The sequence below is a fragment of the Tupaia chinensis genome, unplaced genomic scaffold (genome assembly GCF_000334495.1).
Source record: "Tupaia chinensis unplaced genomic scaffold, TupChi_1.0 Scaffold143877_1, whole genome shotgun sequence".
In the NCBI taxonomy this organism is placed as follows: Eukaryota; Metazoa; Chordata; class Mammalia; order Scandentia; family Tupaiidae; genus Tupaia; species Tupaia belangeri.
Window position 1 is genome coordinate 186,647 of NW_006203728.1, and position 24,233 is coordinate 210,879.

Sequence of the window (24,233 nt, forward strand, 5' to 3'; positions counted from 1 at the left end):
AATAATGATAAAGGTAAATTAAGTGAATTCTTTAAAAAGAGAATTCATGTCTTGCTTGCAACCTGCAGGTGGATAGTGTGTGTCTAGAGGAAGTGTTTGCATGGAGAGGGAGTGAGGAGAATGAACATGGAGGCACAAAATGGAGTCGATACATGGTAGACTCCTGGCTTGGTCACAGATGAGCATTGTGATATCTGAAAATAGTGAAAATGTCCAAACTTGAATGTATTCCATTTATAAATGATTTTTATTATTCCTCTTCTAGGGGACAGAGATCAAAGGGGTAGAGGAGGGGAAAACATGGTTCTAAGCATGAGTCTATGAATATCGTATGAAATGGTAACTAACAATTCCGAGTTGGGGCCAGCCAGTGGTGAAATGGTAATGCAAAGTTCTAATGCTAGACCCACATAAGGAGGTCCTGGGTTTAAGTCCCAAGGCCTCCTTGTACACACTAGGCATAAGTGCACATGCTCATGATCTGGTGCTGGTTAAAGCTGGTGTGAGTCATTACATGACAACCCTGTTGGGAAGGTAACTTTCTCTCTGTCTCTGTATGTCTTATGGACAATTATACTTAAAAAATCATAAAAATCTTTTGCATTGTCTCAGGCCCTTATTTTCCCTCAGTGTTGCTCAATTAGAGAAAAGAGAATATGGAGTATTAATTGTATTAACTACTTTCATCATTACAAAAAAATCCATTGGGCTATTAATAGCATGAAAAGCAAGGAATTTAGGAAATAAACTAATATGAAACTTACAAGAGAGCTGGAATAATTGAATCTGTGGATCAATTTCAGTAATTCTAAAATCTATTTTTTTTTTTTGTGAGAGTGATTTTTTGCTATAAGTTGTGGGTGCTTGCCAGGGAGAGAGAGAGAGAGAGAGAGAGAGAGAGAGAGAGAGAGAGATGGGTTGGCCACACAAAAATCCCTTCTCCTCCATTTTCCTCTCAGGATTTTGGATACTCACTCAAGCACCCAGTCAATCACAGGGTAGTCCAGCACTATGCCTTCTGCTTGCCAAGAAAGAAATCTTTAGTGCTTTCTCTAACAAAGTGTATTTGAAGTAAAATACATCAATAAATACCTTTAGTGTTTTAGCATCACTCTTGCATATAGCCTTCTTGTTTAAATAGCCACAATAATAATTTTGCCTATAATTATGGTGACAGAACTCAGAATGGAACTGCCTCATGACATGATGTTCTATATTTTGTTTTGAGCCAGAGTTAGAATAGTCATAAAAAACTGAATGTAATGCTTGATTACATAAATTATGGAAAATATATTTTAATCCAAGGGATGCAGGAACTATCTATTAACATTCATTCATAGAACAGTGTGTAATAAACTCCTGCACTTTGTTCCCTAGAGGCCTTACCTATTTATTTGGTTGTTCCCCATCAATAAGGGAGCATGTTTCTATAACCTACAGCATCAGTTTAAATTCAATGAACACTTTGCCTTTCTCTCTTTATAAGATCTTGCAGGTGAAAGTAAATTTCTGCAAACTCCAGGTTGTTTGAACTGACCTTGAAAGTGGAAGTGTGCTTATTCACATTCCTGAATGATCTGAGTGTCTGAAATAAAAAATATAAAATAACAATCTGGTGCCAGTGATGGAGTAGTGGTTATGTCGCTGGATTCCCATGTGGCTGACCATGGTTCAAGTCCTGGACCAGGGGATTGAAAATCATGCCAGACATGTGTGCATGCATGCCCAAGAGCCCAGGAGAATAGAGGAGAAGAGAGTGTGGTGTGGTTATCCTTTTTTGGGGGGGATTTTTCACTTTCCCTCTAACTGTCTCTGTTTCTCTCTCTCTCTGTGGTGAGTGCATGTCCTCTAAGGCAAAAATCTCTCAAAAAAATTTAAAATTAAAAAAATAAAATAATGATGCTATTGATATGATATCCTGAGAGAAAGTCAAGTGTCTACAGCAAAGTTTTCAACTTCCTGAAGTTTAAATATGTGTATGGCTTCAAAGCAATCTGGGGAATATCCATAATTATATAATATTACTTAAAAGCAAGAAGTACTTGTCAAAAATATAGTTAGAAATACATATAAAATATAGAAAAAAACTAAAAATATTAAATATTACATTTAAGATTTGATGTTAAAAATTTGATACCGACTCATTAAGACTGAATTAGATCTTGGATTATGAATTTATGGCACAATTAGGTAATAAATTGCAATTATAAAAAGAAAATTAGAAGAAAAATGAAGGGAAAATAGAGCTGAAAGTTAAGCTAAATTGCCATTGGAAATACATAAGCTGATTTTGAACTCATCATAGCGCTTTTCATGTAAATTATTTGAATATTTCTGTCTTCGGCATGTGGGCATTTCTTATAAACATCTTTTTTCCGACTCCCTACTGTTGGAATGAATTTCTTGAAATAGCACTATTTTTTCCAACTGAGAAATGAGAAGAATCCGAGAGCCTAGAGACACACAAGCAGGGTGACGATGGCTTTGTAAAAGATTTTATGACGATCACAAGGTCTTCTGGAAGGACACTGCTAAATTAGGCGTCAATTACCAGTCAGACATGGGAAGAAGGCATATTTAGGCCCAATTTCATTTCTGTCTCTGAAAAATCCCATGGAACAGAGTGAGGTAATTTTTGGAATGAGCTGAAAAAGATTATTGAAGGGTTATGGCATTGAGAATAAGGAATGAAAACAGATTTGGGACTGGTGAGAAGCAAGAATTAAATTTTGTGAATTAAAAATGAAGACATGAAAAGATTAAATATACCACCATCATGTCAACCCAGGACCCGGAATGATCAGCGTTCCTGACGAAATGGATAATGCTCTAGTCTGGGTTTGGAAACTTTTCTCCTGGTGCCAAGCTGTTTCCCATCGCAATTGGACGTGTCATTTCTGGACTTCATTGCACTCCTCATTAACTTGGTGTGCTGGCTTAAAATATATGTTGTCTTACTTGACCAATTTATTCCTTTTTTTAAAGAATAATTTTTAAAATGTATTGTTATTATTAATTTGCTATGGGGCATGTGTACTTACTAGAGAGAGAGAAAGAGAAAGAGAAGGAAAGGGAGAAAGCAAGCCATCAGGTCTGAGTTTTGAACTGCGATTAGACATGTGGGAGTCCAGAGCCTTAACTACGACACGATCTGCTGGCCCCTCACTATATAATTTGTTTTTCTTTTCATCATTTAATCATTGCCCATCTCTAGAGTGTATGACATGGTTTTTCCCTCACACAAATTCAGTGCATATCAGTCAAGACAAAGACATTACCATATTTATATTGAGAGTAAGAGCTGTGTACTACATAGCACGAGATTATCTTCATTTATAATTTATCCTACTGTTAGGTGGGATTGATTCTCTATTGTGATGTTATCATTCAGAGGAAACAGTCAATATGTGTGAGAGTTTTCACTGAATGGAGCTCATAATATACTTGAATATAAGTCTCTATGTGGATGTATGTATACGTCTGTTTCATTTACCTTATACTTCAAAATAGGATAACTGCCATTTTAGTAAATCCTCAAATTCTTATAAGATAATTGCAGAAAAGATGAGAAAAGAGTAGCCCATCTTGTTAGGAGTCAAAGTAAAGGGAGGGTTTGTGTTTGTGTGTGTGTGTGCAATGGTGTGTATATTGATGTGACTGGTATTCAAAGTATGAGGTAGAAGCTCATTCCCTAGGGTAGATGGGGGCTTTGAGAGGCAAAGGTTGGGATGTGACAAAAAACAAGATATGTCTCAATATTTTGTTTGGAGCAGGCTAAATGGAGTCTTGTCAGGGAATAGTCTTTATAATGTAGGTAATAGACAACCATCAAATGTTTTCAGGCATGAAGAGATCATTTCTCATTTCTATATTTTTTCTTTTTATCTGTTCTTCGAAGGTTCCTTTTTTGACTGTATTTATTTATACATACTTATATTTCCTATAATTAATTTATAATAATAATTATAATAATTCAAAAACATTATATTTTGCCATTTTTTAAGATGTTTTTGCCATTGGGCACATGTGCTCACCTGAGAGAGAGAGACAGAGACAGTGAAAAGTAAAGGGAGAAATCACTCCTCACAGGATATGGTCACACCACAGTCGCTTCTCCTCTGTTCTCCTCCTGGGATCTTGGACATGCACACATAGGTGCCCAAAGTGATTTTCAAGTCACCAGGTATGAGACTTGAACCATGGTCAGCCATGCGGGAGTCCAGCAATATGAACACTACTCTATCTACTGACCCCCATTATGCCACTACTAAAACCACAGTCTTCAGGCTAGCCTATGGCCTGTTAGTTATGTGAGTTAGATCCCATTTGGCTAACTCTGCTATCGGGAGTCCTGAACTGGCAGCTTGAGAAACATGCCAGGCATATGCACATTCATGCTGAAAATCCTGACAGCAGGAAGAATGGGTTAAGAAGGGATTGTGATGTGACCATTTCCCAGGGAGAGAGGGCAGCGTTCTCTCTCTCTCTGTTATGAGTGCGTGTGAAATTACTAAAAAAGAAAACAGCCTGTACCCGAGGAAGTCTATGTTTATTTTTTCCATTATTAGAATTAGATAGCCTCCCTCCAGCTACCCATAGGAAGAAACAATTATACATTTTAGGATTTCAGAGTGAAAGAATACAGACTTATTTTTTTAGCATGTATAAAGTACCAATATGTTGAAAGGAAAAAGGTCAGTTTTAAATTTATGAACTAGAACAGATGTAAACTGAATATCTCACTTTCCATTGAATGAGATTAGCCCTCTTGGACCAGTAAACATTCTTATCTGTTCATCAAAACTTCCTGAGAACCTGCAGCAAGAAACCCTAAGAAAGGTATAGGAAACCTGAGCACATGCAAGCTCTAACTGCAATGACAATTTTATATCTGTAAAATCCAGTGCTTTAAAAATGCCTCACAAGTCAAGGTCATTTGCCTAACATGCTGTGAGTTACACAACAATAATAGACTAACTCCATGATGCAGAATGAAGAGTAAATGAATCACCATTTAATATTCCCAGAACTATATGAATGTAAGACACTTTTAGTTATCAAATCCTATGAAATTCATTTGTCACTTTATTTTACCTATGACAAGATATTTTGGCATAAGCTGTTCAAATTAGTAAATGTTAGCAATAAAATTTATTTTGGAATTTAAAAAATAATAGATATTATACTTTTCACCTACTCTATATCAAGAAAAGGAGGACCAGCAGTTAGCGCCATGGCTATGTCGCTGGACTCCGATGTAATCGACTGTGGTTTGAGTCTCGGAGCTGGTGACAAACTCACACCGAGTGTGTGTGCGTGTGTGCCCAAGATTCTGAGAGGAGAATAGAGGAGAAGGGATTGTGATGTGGCCATCTCTCCTGGGGGATGATTTCTCGCTTTCTGTCTCTCTCTGTCTCTCTCTGTCTTTCTGGTGAGCACACATGCCCTATGGCAAAAACCTCTCAAAAAAAAAAAAAAAAAGATTTCAGCACTGCACCTATTAAAGAATATTTATATCTATATTTTATATACACATATGCACAGATCTCAATTTATTATGTAGTGCTTTTGTAACTTTTTTTTACATTATTCTCAATCCTTAAACTGTAAATACTAGAATTAAATATCATTTTCACACTTTAATGTGATACCGGGAAGGATTTTTGGCTTAGCAAAATTTTATCCCTGCTTATTTTCTCTTAGCTTTTCCACATGTAGAATATACAATTAGTTGCATGTCTCATAATTCTGAAAACATCTTCAGTTCACTATGGAGGTGTTATTCACCAAGCATCTACACTGGGGATATTAGAGCATTTAAAAGAGATATTGTCCCCTCTTGTAGATTTACAGCCTATTAGGGAAGACAGACTCAAATTGTCACACATGTATATACATGCATATATACACAAACCCTATACAGATAGATAGATACATACATACATACATCCATACATACATATTGGGTTGTTGGAAAAGTCATGACACATTTTTTTCATAGAAAAACATAGAAAAATGCACCATGACTTTTCCAGGAACCCAAGAGATACACAGATAGTTTTAAAATGTGATTTTTTAAAAAAGAGAAACTACTGATGACATAATAGCATTTAAAAGGAATGTGCAAACTAATGGGGAGAAAAAATAAAAAAAGAAAAATCTTCCTGAAGAAAGTTGGGCGAATGTCCAGAAACCATAATGATGACTAAAGAGAACTACTTTGTAAATAATTTTATTTTACACATGGAATGAAATGATCTAGAATCTCAATGTCTCATTTCTCTACAGAATTTTCACCGACCATGGTCAGTGAATGGGACTGATATTATTCATATTAAAATTAAATTTTGCTCATATGTAGAACATTAAAAATAATTCTTTTTTTTTTAATAGGGTGCGTGTGCTCGCCAGACAGACAGAGAGTGACAGAGAGGCAGAAAGTGAGAAATCTCCCCCCAGGGGGAATGGCCATGCCACAATCCCTTCTCCTCCATTCTCCTCTTGGGATCGTGGGCACTCATGCACATGTGCCTGGCGCGTTTTAAGCCACCAGGTCCGGGACGTGAACCACGGTCGACTATGTGGGAGTTCAGTGGACATAGTCATTATGCTAACTGCTGATCCCAAAATAATTTATTCTTGAAGAATGTATGGTCTTCATCGCTTGTCTAGGGAATATTTATGATACAGAGCATCCTCAAATACCATAGTTTATAAACTACCAAAATTAATAACTGTGTAATAGAGTAGAAATAGATTTTTAGACAAAATACTTTCCAGAAGGTAAATAATCATGATCATGTGCAAAATATATTCAAACTTGACAGGATAGGCATTGGAAATTTTGCTGCCATCTACTTAATAATTATTAAATTTTATATCCCATGCAGAATTTTGCTAATCTGTATGTTTTATTTTCTTTGGCACATTGGAGGACTCTTATTTTGTGGCTCTCTTTTTAAAATCCTTTACTGTCACTTCCTGTAGAGCAAGAACATGGTATGAATTGTTTGTAATTTGGCACAAAGACATGAACTAATTGCACCATGTAAGGGTATATATTTTATTTATATATGCAAAATGTGGTTATGATTAATTTAAAATATATTTAAGCTAACTTATTAAACAATATTATAAAGTTCTAGAGCATATCATAACTATACCAAAACTAATTATTCAAAGGGAGAAAACTATAAATGTATCGTTCTTTAATGTCCTTAAAGCTTTCCAAAGCCAATAGTAATCATTTTACTGCAGTGATTTTTAAAAGAAGGCAATCATTGAAATCATTTCTTATAGATTAATAATACTTCAACTATTTGTGTAGATCTAGATTTTATGCTGACTATATTGCTAAAATGAAATTGTTTTAAAACACTGAGTATTAAGTAGGCAGTTTCAAACCAATTAATACTGAAATAAATTAGCAAAGTTCTTTAGTTCCTTTTCAAGTCCATAAATTGCTGAAATGGAAAATAGGGTCATTGGATCTACAAATCAATATTTGCATGTTAGCAAGTTATTTAGAAATAATCTAAATATAGCTCTATTTCTGAGAATTATTTCCCAGAATAAGCTCATTTAAATTCATTTCATTTCATTTTAACTTTTTACTTGAATAGTGAGAAGTGAATATCCATATTCCTCATACTGTGGGATTAATAGCGTGGTTATTTTTATGCCATCTGGTTCTAAGACACATACCAGCTCCTCTGAAAGAATATTGGGTGAGGAAAGCCAGAAAATGAGGAGAAAATAGAATTTCACTAAGACAGTCACACAGAATAACAAATAGTTCCCCCAAATTTCCTTCAGCTTCTTCTAAATTTACTTTTTTTTTTAGCTTCATTAAGTATGACCTTGCTCTTATGAGACTAAGAACTGTCAATTTTCACAACTTTCCATTTAGTATTACTTCAGCCAAGTTTTCTGACTCTCTTCTTTCAAGTCTAGTTTTGGCCTGTTTTTTAATTTTATCTTAATGTACCTATTGCTTTTGTATTTTTAAAAGTAATTATTACAATGTTTATTTGAAGTATTCATTCTCAACTTCTTCTAGAAGTAAAAGCACTAACATGCTTTGTTGTATTCATTGTACTAATTTCTAAACTAATGGTGGTAATAGGAAATAAAACAGTGAATTATAAAGGGAAAACAGAAGTAAATGTTGGCTTTATTTCTGTGCCAAATAATAATTTAATCTTTACACATAAAATATATTGTATAATTCAAGACATTACTTGATGTCACAGTACAATTATCAGGACTCTAAAAGAAATATTCTTAAGTGGCCTTGTAGCCAAGGTTGTATTGACTTTATGAGTTCTACTCTGAAAGAATGTGGGGGATTTATTTTCAACCATGTATACTGTTGTAGTGGAAAATATTGTTCTCAGATTGTCTGTAAGTGTAGGAGTTTTATGCTCTTGAGAATTTTCATGGCTTCAAGGTTCTATTTGCTGAGAAAGTTTACAAGGTGTTGCAAAGAAGGAGGTTATAGTTCTAGACATCTAGTCGGTCTTCTTATTCCCAAGATACAGTATTGGAATATTCTAGGAGATCCATAGGAATGGAAGAAGCTCTTCTTAATCCTACAAATGTTGCATTTTCAACAACACAAACATATCGGGACCAGCAAGTACCATGGCACTTAGGGAAGTGTATTCCTGTGTAGTGGAAAGCTGATTCTACAGTTCAAGTCCTGAACCAGTGGCTTGAAAAACACACTGGGCACATGTGCATGCATGCCTAAAATCCTGAGAGGAGAATGGTAAAGAAGGGATTGCTGTATGGCCATTTCCCATAGGGGGTGATTTCTTATTTTTCTCTCTTTCACTGGCAAGCACACATACCTATGGCCATAAAATTCTAAAAATAATAAAAGAAAAAAATATATAAAACACAAACACATAACCCTACACACACTCACATTTCTAATATGTAAGAGGATAAGCATAGGACTTGAAATAAAACTATTTGAATGCTGTTTACCATTTTCAGCAATTACATGGATTATAGTCTCAATTTTCTTCACCATAAAGTTGAATAATAAAATCTATTTCTTCTCTTTGCCTGGATAATTTTACTGAACAAAATGTCCTCTAAGCTTGACCAGTTGTCAAATGACTCTGTGTGTATATATGTGTGTGTGTAAACACATGCACATGTGTGTGTAAACCACTTTTTCTTTATTCATTCATCAGTTGATGGCCACTTCTTGAGTGTAGGATTGGTGAGATTAAAGCACAAACAAGACAACATCAATAAAGCACTGCACAAGGGTTTATCATTGGGTGATTTCATGTATGGAAATAAGTCAAGAGGATGGCGTCCCCAAGGCACTCGTGGCTTCCACCTCCTGCTTTTTGCATTGCTACACTTTGTACTCCACCTTTCTCCACCCCACTGATTCAAGGTTGGGCTCTTAAAATAAATTAAAAGGGACTATACCTGTTTTGGCAATGTGCCACTGAATGCTGAGAATACCAATTTATCTTAACAATGGCTAACTGGGTCTAGGAGGGAATAGGTTTTTATGGTAAGTGGCCACACATGGACTGGTGAACTAGATGGCCCCAATATGTCTTTGGTCCTTGAAAAATAGTCAGCCATACTCATAGATACTTAGGTTGCTTCCATTTCTTGAGTATTATGAATAGCATTGCAATAAACATTGGAGTGCGGGGATCTTTCTGAAATTACATTCATTGAGATAAGCCAGGCACAGAAAGAGAAAAACCAGGTTCTTCTTCATAGGTGGGGAAAAAAAGTATCTTAGCAATAGTGGAATAAAGAATGGTATGTAAAGGGTGTAAAGGATTGGAGATGGAGGATAGAAAGCTGCTGATGAATGGAAACAAAAATGTAGATAGGTAGGTGAAATATATCATAGTTCTGTAAGCTACAGTAGGGAGAGTTTAGAGGGCAACAGCTCTCTCTATAGGATAGTAAATAAGAAGAAGATTTTGAATGTTTCCAACACAAAGTTGGGATGATGGTTGTGCTAATTATCCTTATGAATACTCTACCTTGTTTTCTTGTACTAAAAATCGTATTGTGCCCTCACAATAACATACAATTATTATGTTAATAAAATTATTTTTTTAATTTCCAAATATAATAATAACTGGAATGATGTAATTATGTATCATGTTTGGAATACAGAATGCAAAAAGATAGTCCTGAAAATGAACACTTGCCTATTTGTCTCACATACATACAGATATATCCAGAAGGCAAAATATTTTCCCTTAACTACAATTAATAATGTTAAATACAGTTCCATTGGACCTGACTCTTCTATAAGCACAATTACCAGTAAAATGTAAAACTAAATCAAATAGTAAAAGAAAAAACACAAGTTGATAGCACTAGAGAGGAAAGAAAAGGCAAAACATGGACAGATAGATGCAGTCTGGAGGAATCGAACATCTTATAGTGAGTTGTTTATTTTCGATGTCTTTTCATTCAAGAGCACCCTAATATCAGATCTGACTGATAAAACAAAAACTCTAGCATAATATCCACAATTTTTTGTGAACCATAGAAATCATAGCCACTAGAAATGAGGAAGGAATATTAGAAGAGAGAAATCCAGAACAGAGAACCCCAATTTGTCCAAAATATTCCCTGAGACTTTGACTCTTAAAGTATGCATATACAAATTTATTCACAAAACGTCAAATAAAGCAATAAAAACCGAAATGAGATATGATATGCCCTAATAGGAAGAGTTTTTAGTTTTAATTTATCCAAGTTGTTAAATAAATGAATAAATCTAAAAGACAAAAAAATTTAAAGTGCACAAGTCTATAAAAAAATTATACAATGATATAACAGAATCCAGAATCCCCAAAAATAACATTCACAATTCACTATAATATACTTCTGTTTTCGTTTATAAGTTCGTTTTTGATTTTTGCTGTAGGGCACTTGCACTTGCCAGAGAGAGGTTAAGAGCTAGAGAAAGTGAGAAATCACCCCCCATGTGGAAGGGAAAACTATGATGCAATTGGTTCTTCTCCATTCTCCTTTCAGGATTTTTAGGCATGCACACACACCCAGTGTGATTCTCAAGCCACCAGGCCTGAGACTTGAACCATGGTCGGCCATTTGGGTGTCTCATGCATTAAGCACCATGCCACGTGGTGGCCTGAACATGTAAGTTTTAAGGAGGAAAAAATTAAAATTAAAAATTAATGTTTAAGCCAATTTAGAAGAAAAAAAAAAAAAACAAAAACAATTTTAGCCAAACTTGCTTTGACCTGGAATGGAATTAGCAAACAAGGATTTTAAAGCAATTATTATAATTATGCTTAAAGAAGTAAAGGAAATAATTCTCTCTATAGAAAAAGTAGAAATCTCAGCAGAGAAATAGATACTGTATGATGGGAACCAAGAGCACATCAAGTATTGAAAAATACTATATATTGGGTCATATTTTTTTCTGTTTTCTAAGCAAAAAAGTGTTAGGACTTTTCTGAAGATCCAATATGTTGTACTATTCAATACTTGATGGACATATGTATGTATGTATATATGTTCACTGAAAAGGCATAACAGGATGGGGATGACCTAAGACTCAATGTGCTTATTATTAGATCAACAAAAATTGCCTAATCTGAAGAACAGAGGAAAAAACAGACTTGAAAAAAAAAAAAAGAAGAAAAAGAAAACTGCAGAGATGGGTGTCCTACGAGACAAAATCAGTGTCTAACATAAGTTCAGTTGGAATTTCTTAGGAAAAATGAGGAAGATATATCTTTCGTGAAATGATGGTTGACATTTGCATGCACACACACCCAGTGTGATTCTCAAGCCACCAGGCCTGAGACTTGAACCATGGTCGGCCATTTGGGTGTCTCATGCATTAAGCACCATGCCACGTGGTGGCCTGAACATGTAAGTTTTAAGGAGGAAAAAATTAAAATTAAAAATTAATGTTTAAGCCAATTTAGAAGAAAAAAAAAAAAAACAAAAACAATTTTAGCCAAACTTGCTTTGACCTGGAATGGAATTAGCAAACAAGGATTTTAAAGCAATTATTATAATTATGCTTAAAGAAGTAAAGGAAATAATTCTCTCTATAGAAAAAGTAGAAATCTCAGCAGAGAAATAGATACTGTATGATGGGAACCAAGAGCACATCAAGTATTGAAAAATACTATATATTGGGTCATATTTTTTTCTGTTTTCTAAGCAAAAAAGTGTTAGGACTTTTCTGAAGATCCAATATGTTGTACTATTCAATACTTGATGGACATATGTATGTATGTATATATGTTCACTGAAAAGGCATAACAGGATGGGGATGACCTAAGACTCAATGTGCTTATTATTAGATCAACAAAAATTGCCTAATCTGAAGAACAGAGGAAAAAACAGACTTGAAAAAAAAAAAAAGAAGAAAAAGAAAACTGCAGAGATGGGTGTCCTACGAGACAAAATCAGTGTCTAACATAAGTTCAGTTGGAATTTCTTAGGAAAAATGAGGAAGATATATCTTTCGTGAAATGATGGTTGACATTTTCCAAATTTGACATAAAAATGTAGTGAGTCACGAGAATTCTCGAGGAGGCCAGATGGTGGCACGGTGGTAAAACATGGTTCTGTGTGATGCAGACCCATGTGGAAAGGTTCCTGGCTTAAACCAGAAACCTCTCTGAGTCTGGCAGGTGCAGACTTGCCAGTGGTCCTGGGCTCACTGAAGGCCATGATGTTGGGACCCTGTTGTGGGCGTTCTCTCTCTCTCAATCTCTCTCACTTGTGAAAAAAAATTTTTTTAAAAACAAAAAAAACAGAAGAAGAAGAAGCTCAATGAACTTAAAAAGGGATAACCACAGGGAAACCATCCTGAAGCCCAGCACAGCCAAACAGCTATCTAAGGAGATAGAGGAAAAACCTTTTTTTTTTGGAGAGGTTTTTGCTATAGGGCGCATGCACTCGCCAGACAGACAGAGAGAGACATAGAGACAGAAAGCAAGAAATCACCCCCAAGGGGGGATGGTCACGCCGCAATCCCTTCTCCTCCATTCTCCTCTTGGGATCTTGGGCACGCACGCACATGTGCCCAGCGTGAGTTTAAGCCACCAGGTCCCGGACGCAAACGGCGGTCGACTACATGGGAATCCAGCGACATAGCCATTATGCTAACTGCTGATCCCAGGAAAAACCTCGATAGCAGCAGAGATGAGTAATGCACTATGTACAGAGTATGACAGCGTCAATGATGGCAGTGTTAGCATATAAAACCAAGGAGGTCATCTGTGTAGAGCATTTTTAAAGTGCTGTATGCAAAGAAAACAAAGCAAAAGACACCTGTCAGCTCACCCATTTAAACCACGTGAGAGCATCTTTTTTTTTCTTTATTTAAATGTATTTATTTACATTCATTCACTGCATATCATTACAGCATACAAAATGAGATTTTTCCATCCAGAGCGCACTGTATATTGGCTCAATCAACATGCGTGATATCGTCAACAAATAATTTTCCATTTCTTGTTTTCTGTATGTTTTACTTTCTTTTCCCCATCCTTGATTCTCTCTCTCTCAAGAATGTGAACAAAATAATGGCCAGGCAGCGGTGCCACAGTAATCCCAGTGTGCCTGCAGGGGACAGTCCTGGGCCTCTGCTCTGGAAGCTCCTTGAGCATGCTGTGCACCTGGGCTTGCTTTCTGATGCTGGGGGTGGATTGTGTGTGAAGGGTCCCACTGCAGATATCTGTTCCTTTTATTCTCTGTCTCATGAAATAAAAATAAATTAATAAATAAATAACTTAAAAAGAAAAAAAGAATGAGGATAACATGTAGGAAAAATATGAGAAAACCATAATAATGGTCAGTTCACTACAGCAAAAATCCTCCCCCCCAAAAAAAAGAAAACGCTATATATAACCTTCTATAATCCTTTAGGTGGTTCTCCAAGAATAATGAGTCACTCATGTGTACATTTTTAATAACTTTAAAGGACATTATTTATGTAATAAATTATCTAAACTTAATATCATAAACTAATACAGAAAGTTTAATATTCTACATGATATAATAATGAGATTAAATTTTAGTCTCTCGGTAGGCACATTTTGAATGACTAAGGTAATAAATACATTAGTTAATTATAATGCCATCATTGAAAATTATTTTGACTTGAGCTCTATTTAAAGTTTCCAACAAAAATAGTTTAAAATATATTCCATATTACATTTAAATATTATAAATTGAAAATGATTTTATGTGAGAAGAAAATAATGTAAAGTTTTATAACAACATTAAGTTCTCAAGGAAATATTCATTTTTCTAAGAAATGCTATTTTTCTAGCAAAATCTACTCGGTCATTATTTTGCAATTTTCCGAATTATACCTTAAAGTTTTTTACTTACCTAGAACAGTACCCAATGAGTTGAGAAGGTCAGTCTTGGCTGGGATTTATGGTTTTCAAAGTTACCTTTGAACATTTTTCTTCATGTAGAAGCAGGAAAATAGAACACATGCGAAGTCGAAAGACAGCACTTTACCCGGAACCCTTGATTCTTGCTTTGTCTTCACTTTCGCATGAGGTGATTCCATGGAAACATGTTCAAGGAAAAGGGTCACCATAACCTTCAACTGTTTCTCTATGTCTGCACCATAAAATCCTAGCCCTGTAATAACATTTAAGTTGAATCAAACACAAATGAAGAACTCGGGCTGTTCTACTACTCTCAGTTCTGGAGTAACTTTAGGATGGATTCGTTGTATTAATCCTGAGGGCATTAAAGAAATAGAAATGATACATATAACTTGTTTTAAAATATAGTGCTATTATAGTTATGTATTCTAGGAGTCTCTATCTTAAATCAATACTGTTCAAGGGCTACTCTGTGTGTGTGTGTGTGTGTGTGTGTATCTGCGTGCCTCTGGCCTCTTTCTGCCTTTGCTCATATTTGGACATGTGTCCATATTCAGATAAGTGTCCATTTTCACCCTTCCCTCCATCAAAATATTCTGTCATTTATTTTCATATTAGAAACAATAGAAATTTTGGTATGATAAGCAAAAAAATCAAAAATCAATATTCCAAGGGTTTTTTTTAAGAATTACTTTATTTTTAATTTAATAAGAGAGAGACATAGAGAGAGAGAGAGAGAGAGAGGGAGGGGAGAGGAGAGGAGAGGAGAGGAAAAGAGAAGAGAGAGAAGAGACAGAAGAGAGAGAAGAGAGAAGAGAGAGGGAAAGTGAGAAAGCAAGCCTCCAAGTCCAGGACTTGAACCGTGGTCAGTCATGTGGGATTCTCGTGTCCTTCACCACACCACCTGCTGGCCACTGCCAAGGAGTTTTTAATGACTAGAAAAGTAGAATATTTCCCTTCTTGTCATAATCATATTTTTTTTTAAAAAAATGACAATTACTAACTTGTTATAAATCTTTAATGGTAAATTTTTAGGCAGATACATTTAAGGATAGATCCAATCTACTGTTTGCCAAATGAATGGATTAATTAATGTTTAGATCATTAATTGGACATGTATTTTTGGATAGCTGTTGTGAGCAAGATGCTCTACTGTGTTCTGTAAAGTTACAGGAACCTGTTAAGCGCTACTGGACTTCTGTAGTATTTAGAAATACACATATCTTGGGGCCAGTATGTGGCATGGTGGTTAAGGACGCTGGACTCCCACATGGCCTATTGTAGTTCAAGTCCTGGACCTGGCAGCTTGCTTTCTCACTTTCTCTCTCTCTCTCTTTTTTTCTCCCTTTCTCTCCCTCTCTGGTCAAATTAAAATTAGTAAATAAATAAATAAAGTTAAACAGTTCTTTTTTTAAAAAAGAAATACACATGTCCAATGACACAATGAGAATTATACAGCCGCAGATGAATTGTTGAGACTGTTCAGAGAAGAGAGAACTCTGGTGCAATGGGAATAGGAGACAGAAAGGGATGGAGGCTGTGCCCAGACTTTGCTATTGAGGCAGTCCCTAACAAGAAGCAAGTGTGAGCATACAGAAATAGTCGGGTTAGCTTTCCAAACACAGAAAAGGCTCAGATGTTGCACAGCACAGAACTATAGGAGTGTTTTTACAACTGAGCAAGTTTTCCTCTTCCTTCCATTTTCTTTCTGAATTGATCCAAGAATACTCAGGGAAAAATCAAGCAGAGAAAAAGGGCACCCACCATGGGAATCACAGAGTTATGGAAAAGGAAGAGGTCCTTTACCCTATTTAATAATATACTGAAATTCGGGACCAGCAGTTGGCATAATGGCCATGTCACTGGACTCCCATGTTTTCAACCATGGTTCAAGTCCTGGACTCGGTGGCTTAAACTCATGCTGGGAGCGTGTGGTTGTGTGCCCAAGATCCCGAGAGGAGAATGGAGGAGAAGAGATTGCAGCATGGCCATCCCCTCTGGGATTGATTTCTTGTTTTCTGTTTCTCTGTCTCTCTCTGTCTTTCTGGAAAGCAGATGTGCCCTATAGCAAAAATATCTCCAAAAAGAAAAATAAATAAAAAACACAAAAGAACAGAAATTGGAAGAGACGAATTGAATGACTAATTCTGTCAAATTTTCATTCTTCCATGTATCATTTCACTTTTCCTGGTGTACTCTTTCTAATGGAAGACAGTGAAGGACTGTTTCCCTATTTTAACATACATTTCTGAGAAGATAACATCCTTAAGCAATATAGTTATTTTTGTAGGACTCCTCCTTTTTTTTTCACTTTCCAAATCCTTCAGCACTTGCGTATTTGATAACAGAGTCATTTTTTTTTTTTTCACCCAGAAATCTCATTCATTTCAAAGTAGTAAGTTTGGGATCTTTTTCTTCAGTTTCTAAATCAGTTTAATATAGGTCCTCAATGCTGTGATGTTTCTCTTCCAACGAAAGTTAATTAAACACTTTTAAATGTGTAGACATAGCTCTACATAAACACAGGATGACAAAGGAAATAGTCTTGAAATTCTAGGTACATAATCAAGTTTGGTTTTGGACTTAAGTTTGGTTTTGTGGAAATTGGAGGAGTTATAATGTGGAGAGACTTGAGCACCTCACTGTTTTAGTTCACATGTTTCACCACAGGCATACTGGACACCCCAGCACTTACACAAAAAATACAGTCATTATTCCAGTGAGGGCTAAAAGGAATTGCATGGTAATACTTTGAGGCTCATTCCTAATTCCTGCATCACATAGCAGGAGTACATATTTTGGTAGTAGATTAATTTGCTAAAGTTCGGGCAAAATAGATTGGCTACTATCATGTCACATAAAGTTAGTATACTGCACTTTCAAGCAATGTTAGGATGTTTATGTAAATACACAGTCAACAATATAAAAGCAAACTTCCTATTACATTACATTGATTGAATTACTTTCTACTGGTTTTGCCAAACGGAAGTTTTTAACAGGTTAGGATCATAAACTCTTACTAACTATCCATGTCTTCAATGAGTACTAGCCGTTTTCTGGTGGTATGCCAAAGCTCAATCAGCTCTTAAGGAGCATGGAGAAATATTTCCAAACAGTCAATAGTTCTTGAAATGTTAACTTCACTTAGTTGTTTATGCATTTGTAGCTATTGCCTTTCATAAGATGTTTTAAATGGTTTGTATCACAGAAATGTTTTATGTAAGTAGTGTCAGCAAAATGTGACTAAAAAAACTTAGAAACACAAACTAGAGAATACTATTTTAACATCTTCACTGTTTTTATATTTTGTTATAATTACTACTTTTAGTACATTCAAATAATCATTCCTGAGTTTCCTTTTTTTAAAAACTGAGCAGTGTATGTGGATTTGATGAAAACTGAGAAAAACCATGTGCATGTACAGCCTTAGATCTGTAAGACAGAAATTGTAGAAAAGAGTATCTGGATTCTATTCTCAATGGGGTTGACAACTCTTAAGAGAAAGCCCAAGTAAATACATACAACTGTTATATAATATTGCATGGCTATAGATACAACTGGGAATATGTAAGCCAACTTTTAAAAGGACTGTATTTTTTTTCCCAGTGGAAATACTGTTTGATCTGTGTCATGAAAGTTGGCTTGGAATTTACAGAGTGGCTAATGCTTTCGGGATATAGTGGCATTGGTGAGAGTAACATAAAGATTTGCTGGTATAGAAATGATACATGTGAAGACACAGGTGCTTGGGAAGCACTGCCATATTCACAAACAGGAACTTATAGTAGATTCAGGTAAGGCCTGTTGAATTGATTTTCAAGTGGTCTGGGCAGAGAGACTCAAAGTCATGAAGGTCTTTTTCTGCCAAGATAAGTAAATTTCTTTTTAATGCTGCAGTAATACAACTTATCTATTATATAAATGAGGAGCTTTGAACAAGAAATATATATATACACACACACACACATATGTGTGTTATATATGTGATATATATATATACATATATAAACATATATATGTTATATATATGCATGATATATATACATATATAAACATATATATATAAACACACATATATATAAATATTTATGTTACATGTGTGTGTGTGTGTGTGTGTGTGTGTGTGTGTGTGTGTGTGTGTATAAAACTATTCCTTAGTAGTTAGGAATAACTATCTAGCTAATGGGGGACTAGATAATGGCATAGAAGTAGAAATAGCATGGCTCTCTGCAAGATTGACTCATTTGGGAGGTTCCAAGTTCATATCCAGAGAGGCCTTGAATAGTCAAGCATGCAAGTGTCCATTAACCACGAGTAGCTGGACCTGGTATTAGATTATGGTGTGAAGACCCGGTTGGAGGTGTCTCTGTATGTATCTCTTTTTCTCTTTCACTTTCTCTCACTAATGGAAGTGATAAATAAATTTAAAAATAATCAAAAGCTATTCTTGCTTATGGCTAGCTATATAGAAAAACAAAGATTTATTTTACCTTTCCTACTTATAACCAATTAAAATTACCTGACTGATTTTGTGCTTGCATACAATGAAAGAATATGTAATTTAAAATAATACATACCATAGCTTTAAGATTATTTTATAGACACAGCTACAGTAGCACATTGGTCTCACACTGATCTGGAAGCTGAAAGACACATGGAAGGTCAGGGTTTGGTTCCCAAGTCAATCTGCGTGCTCTCCCTGTGCCAAGGCCCTGCTCACGAGAGTGGCTGGCTGGGAAGGCTGGAGAGAAGATTGTAGCATGAGACTTGTTGAGGGAGTACTCTCTCCCCACCCTCTTCAGTCTCTCTCATGAAAAGAAAAAATAGATGTTTATCATTTTCTGTTATTTATATATATATTGATCTCCTTGTGCAATCGGATTTCTCCCCATGCAAGCTATAATTATTTTTAATTGATTATTTGACTTATTAAATATGATTAATAATGCTTCATTTAACTGAATAGAATAAATAAAAAGCTATAGCAAGGGAACAATTTCTGCTGTCCTTCACTGTTTTTAAGGATATTACAGCTAAATTCCTTTTTTTTTTTTTTAAGTCTTAAAATACCAAGAGATTGAATATAAATCAGAAATCCTTTATGGCCTTAGGAATTTAGGGCTTGCAGAGTTGATGTTTCTCTTGGCCATGAACCACACTCCATGTAGGTAGATCAACACAGAGATGATCAGGCGCTTATGCCAGGCCTACGAGATGGGTTCTTATACAAGGAAGTTGTGAAAATCCAAAGTTTGGGACCAGCAGTTGGCGAAATGGCTATCTGGCTGGATTCCCATGTAGTCAACTGCAGTTCGAGTCCAGGACCTGGTGGCTTAAACTCACGCTGGGTGCGTGTGCGTGCGTGCCCAAGATCCTGAGAGGAGAATGGATTGTGGCATGGCCTCCCCCGCACCCGGTGGGGTGATTTCTCGCTTTGTGTCTCTCTGTCTCTAGCAAGCATGTGCGCCCTATAGCAAAAACCTCTCTAAATAAATAAATAAAAAGGAAAAAAGAAAAGAAAATTCAAAGCTTACTTTTTCTCTGCCTCATTAATACGTAAGTGAAAGACAACTTAAGGAAACTCCAAGCATAAATTTAGTTTGTGAAAAAGATCAGGTGATTAATAAGCAGCTTGTGGGAGCCCAGGAATATAAAATAAGGCAAGATGTGAAAGGGCACAAGCTAAGGTCAAATATTGCCATCCTTAAGGGACCCTCTGGAGCACAAGAATATGAGTCATTATGAAAGCATTTCATTAGCATTTATTTACTTTCCCTTTCCATAGTCAACACGTGAAACTTGAGAGTAATCACAGAAACAGTAATTGTCCGGTATGATTAGCTACCAAGATACCTTTGAGTTTCATGTTTCCCATTTCTGATACTCAGTAAAGGTCAGTCTCAATGGATGTCAGCTGAAATACTGTGTTTCTTTCGATATGTCCTTTTTGTATTTTTAAAAAACACATTCTCTTGTTTAGAATCATGGTTTCATTAAGTTTAATCACCTACATCTTTCATAGGACTTAGTGCTTTCCGTACCTGTGAAATGTTGATCTGACAGTCATATTTTATACTTTGAGTTCATTCTTTCCAAAGTGCTTTCAGATGACTCACTTACTGAAATATTTATATTTAATTGGGATTAAAACAATCAGTACGTATCCATAGTTTTAAAATAAAGACCATTTCCAGCACACTGGACAATTTACTTACATATGATTTTACCTCTCTGTTTCTCTCTCCCTGGCTTAAGTTTAGCTTAAGAAGGCAGCCTCTGCTATAAGGAAATATCAAAAAGCTCATGAAAAAATACGCACTGAAGTTCATTTTAGTGGAAAAATAAAATGAAATTGGGACCAGCAGGTGGCATGGTGGTTAAGGCGCTGGACACTCCCACATGGCTGACCACGGTTCAAGTCCTGGACCTGGTGGCTTGCTTTCTCACTTTTCTCTCTCTCTCTGTGTCTCTCTCTGATCAAACTATAATGAAGGAATAAATAAACAAATAAATACATAAATCTTAAAAAAATTAAAATGAAATTCCTGTGTAGTTTTTTTGATAATATACATTTTTCATAAACTTTTAAAAGTCTCCCTCTTAAGTCCATGATGTAGCCCAAGGGTCTAGAAAAGTCTATGGTACATTGTAAAGGCTAATAAATATCTGTTAGATGAATGACTTGTTTTTAAAGAGAATTTTTTATATTAAAAATGCAGCACATACAATAGTTTTATTTTGTTCTTCTTTTACGGGCACTTAAACATTCAGATTATGATATACTGTATGTTTCCATAGTTAGGTATCTTTAAAACTTTAAACCAGTACATGTTGACTTTATATATATTTTGTTAAAACTTCCTGATGGAAAGAATATTTCTTAGCATGGGTAGAAATGAACTACTTTCCTATTTCTTTATCTAGCTGGGTGTTGTTAACAGTGTTTTTACATAAAATTGCCAGTCTTCATAATGATCAGTACCACTGTAGCATTTTACTCTTCAGTATTGCGTGTGCATTTCCATCTTCCATTGCTGGTAGTATTTCAACTCACAGAGCACACGAGGAATCAGATATTTATGATGCCTAGAGATACCAAAAGTGATCATTCAGATGCTTCAGGGCATCCAAAGTCTGCCTTGTTTATATTGGACATGACGACACTGATCAAATATAATGCCAACCTACGTGATAACACCATTGTTGATTGTACACAGAAACACTGCAGTACAGTGCATGGATACTGAGTCCAAATGTAATAAGTACTACCGCTGGAGCTTTAAGATCCAGTCTGAGGAGCACAAGACTTGTAGAGTATATTGTAGAAAATGCCTATGATCAATAATACTAATGCACAACTGCAGACTTAAAATAGAGTTTGCTATTTAGAATGACTTCTTCATTTATTTGTAGTGTACATGTTTTCATGTTTTCATAGAGGTATCTGTCTTTCATAAGAAACTTCTAGAGTATTTATATCTCCATTTGTCTCTTTTGGCTTTAAAAAAAAAAAGCCATTGTCACATGAAAAAATTTCTGCAGAACTCCACCCTGGAGCATACTATTTAGAGGTACCCGCATGAGATGCTTTGATCTTCAACTTGGGTTTCATTGCAGTATTTATTACACAATTACTCTGAGAAAATCAGACTTGTGGAAACCTCTCCTGTAGCTTGGAATGCCCTTTTCACCCCATAATTTGGCAAGTCTTGCATCCTTCTGGTCTCAGTGCACACCAAGAGTCTTCTCTAACGATTTAGGCAATCTCAGTGATTCTTTAGTTATGTCGTTCTCCTGGCTCATGACTCTACTATAGCAGTAATCATTCTGTGTTCTCATTGTCTGCATGTTTTCCCCCTCCCTAGACTTTGAGTTCCCCAACAAGACAGCAGGCGATTTGACTAGATGATTAATGATGATGAAGCAGCTTTATTAGTCATTGATGAATAATTAATTTACTTATTAACGTTACCAGTATGCTCAGGTGTTGTTAAGTCATGGAAAAACTGACCAACTAATGTACTGTGTATAAGGGAATTTGAAAGAGTTCATGGGAAATGAAATTAAAGTACAAGTTTGTTTTGGTGCATGTTTTTTTAAATTCATGCATAGATTTTTTTTTTTCATAAAATGCATTTTCCCTAAGCTTCTTAAAGACCTCTCATTTATTTCTTCTAAAGTGAAACACCCTTTAAAATAGATTAGGGGTCAACTTAATAACATGCTGCTCAAGAGATACTAAATCTAGAAGGAAGATTATGGTTTTGGTTCCCCAGTTGACCCATAAACACTGGATGAGTGCCCATGAACCAAGTTATTTGGAAACACTGTGGGGATTGTGGTGTGGTTCCTTTGAAAATGCTTGTCTGTTTGTCAGTCTCTCTCTCAACTCTCATGAAATATGTAAATAAACTATAAAAGTAAATAAAATAATAAAATAGATTTGATTGGGAAGTAGATAATTTTCTGCAAAACCGATTACTATTTTATGGGTGATAAGCACCTAGAGAGGTCAGAGATTTGAATAAATTCATTTGGCAGGGAACAAAGGCTAAGGCTGTTTAAGAATTGAAAAGAAGGGACCAGCAATTAGTGTAATGGCTATGACACTGGACTCCCACGTAGTCGACCACGGTTCGAGTCCTGGACTTAAACTCACGCTGGGCGCACGTGCATGCGTGCCCAAGATCCCAAGAGTAGAATGGAAGAGAAGGGATTGTGGCATGGCCATCCTCCCTGGGGGGTGATTTCTCGCTTTCTGTCTCTCTGTCTCTGTCTGTCTGGCGAGCACATGTGCCCTATAGCAAAAACCTCCCCAAAAAACAGAATTGAAAAGAATAACTTATATTTGCATGAAATTGTCCATCAATACTAGTTCCCTCTCTAGTAATCTATTTGATAACAGGTTCTAGTTTTAAAAACTGGAGAACGTTTTGGCCATAATCAAGACATGAAGATCTTATACCTATTAGCCTTTCTTTATTAAGGGTTGACCCAAATGTCTTACTTTTCAGTTTTTCATTTTACTCCTACCTTTGTGCGAACTTTTTAGTTTCTTATAAATTTTCAGAGAAATAGAAAAGATTTACAGATTAAAAGAGTGCTGTTAATTGATTTAATCAGTTCTGTGCTTTTTTAATCTTTATTTTTAACTTCTTTTTACAGTTTTGGTCCTTTGAAATTTCAGTGCTTCTAGGTTAGAGATTTCCTCTTTTTATAAAAGGACAACTGAGCCCAGTCACGCTGATGTGCGCTGCTAAGATTCTGTGTTCCGTAGGCTGGGACCAAACGGAAGGTCTGGGTTTGATTTCTGATCCATCCTAAAAGCCAGGGACTGTGGTATGGGCCAGTAGTCTCAGAGGTTCAGGCGACTAAGGTAGGAAGATCGCCAGCTTGTGGTCGGCCTGGGTGCCATAACAAGACTGAAATAATCAGGCATGGCAGCATGTACCTAGATGCCCAGCTGGGAGTCTGGGGCAAAATATTATAACACAATGAGACTGTGACTTTAATAATAATAAAATGCAATAAGCAACTCAGGAGTTGTCAGAAGCTTTTAAATACAGAAATTTTCAGTAAAATTTTTACGTTCTTTAAAAAAAAGTAAAAATTTCAAAATAAATTTGAAAAGGTACACCTATCAGTGAGATCAGTATTCCATATTTCTTTATAACTTAACTCCTCTCTAATGAATTAGTTGTAGGTTCCTAAAAGTGCTTGTAGTAGAATTGTGGTTGAGTAATTTTTCATCATATGGGAAAATGATGGGAGTTGAGCCTGCTGAAGCTAGACTTCTCTATTTATATTCACAAAAATAAAAGAGCCAAGATAATACAATAAGTA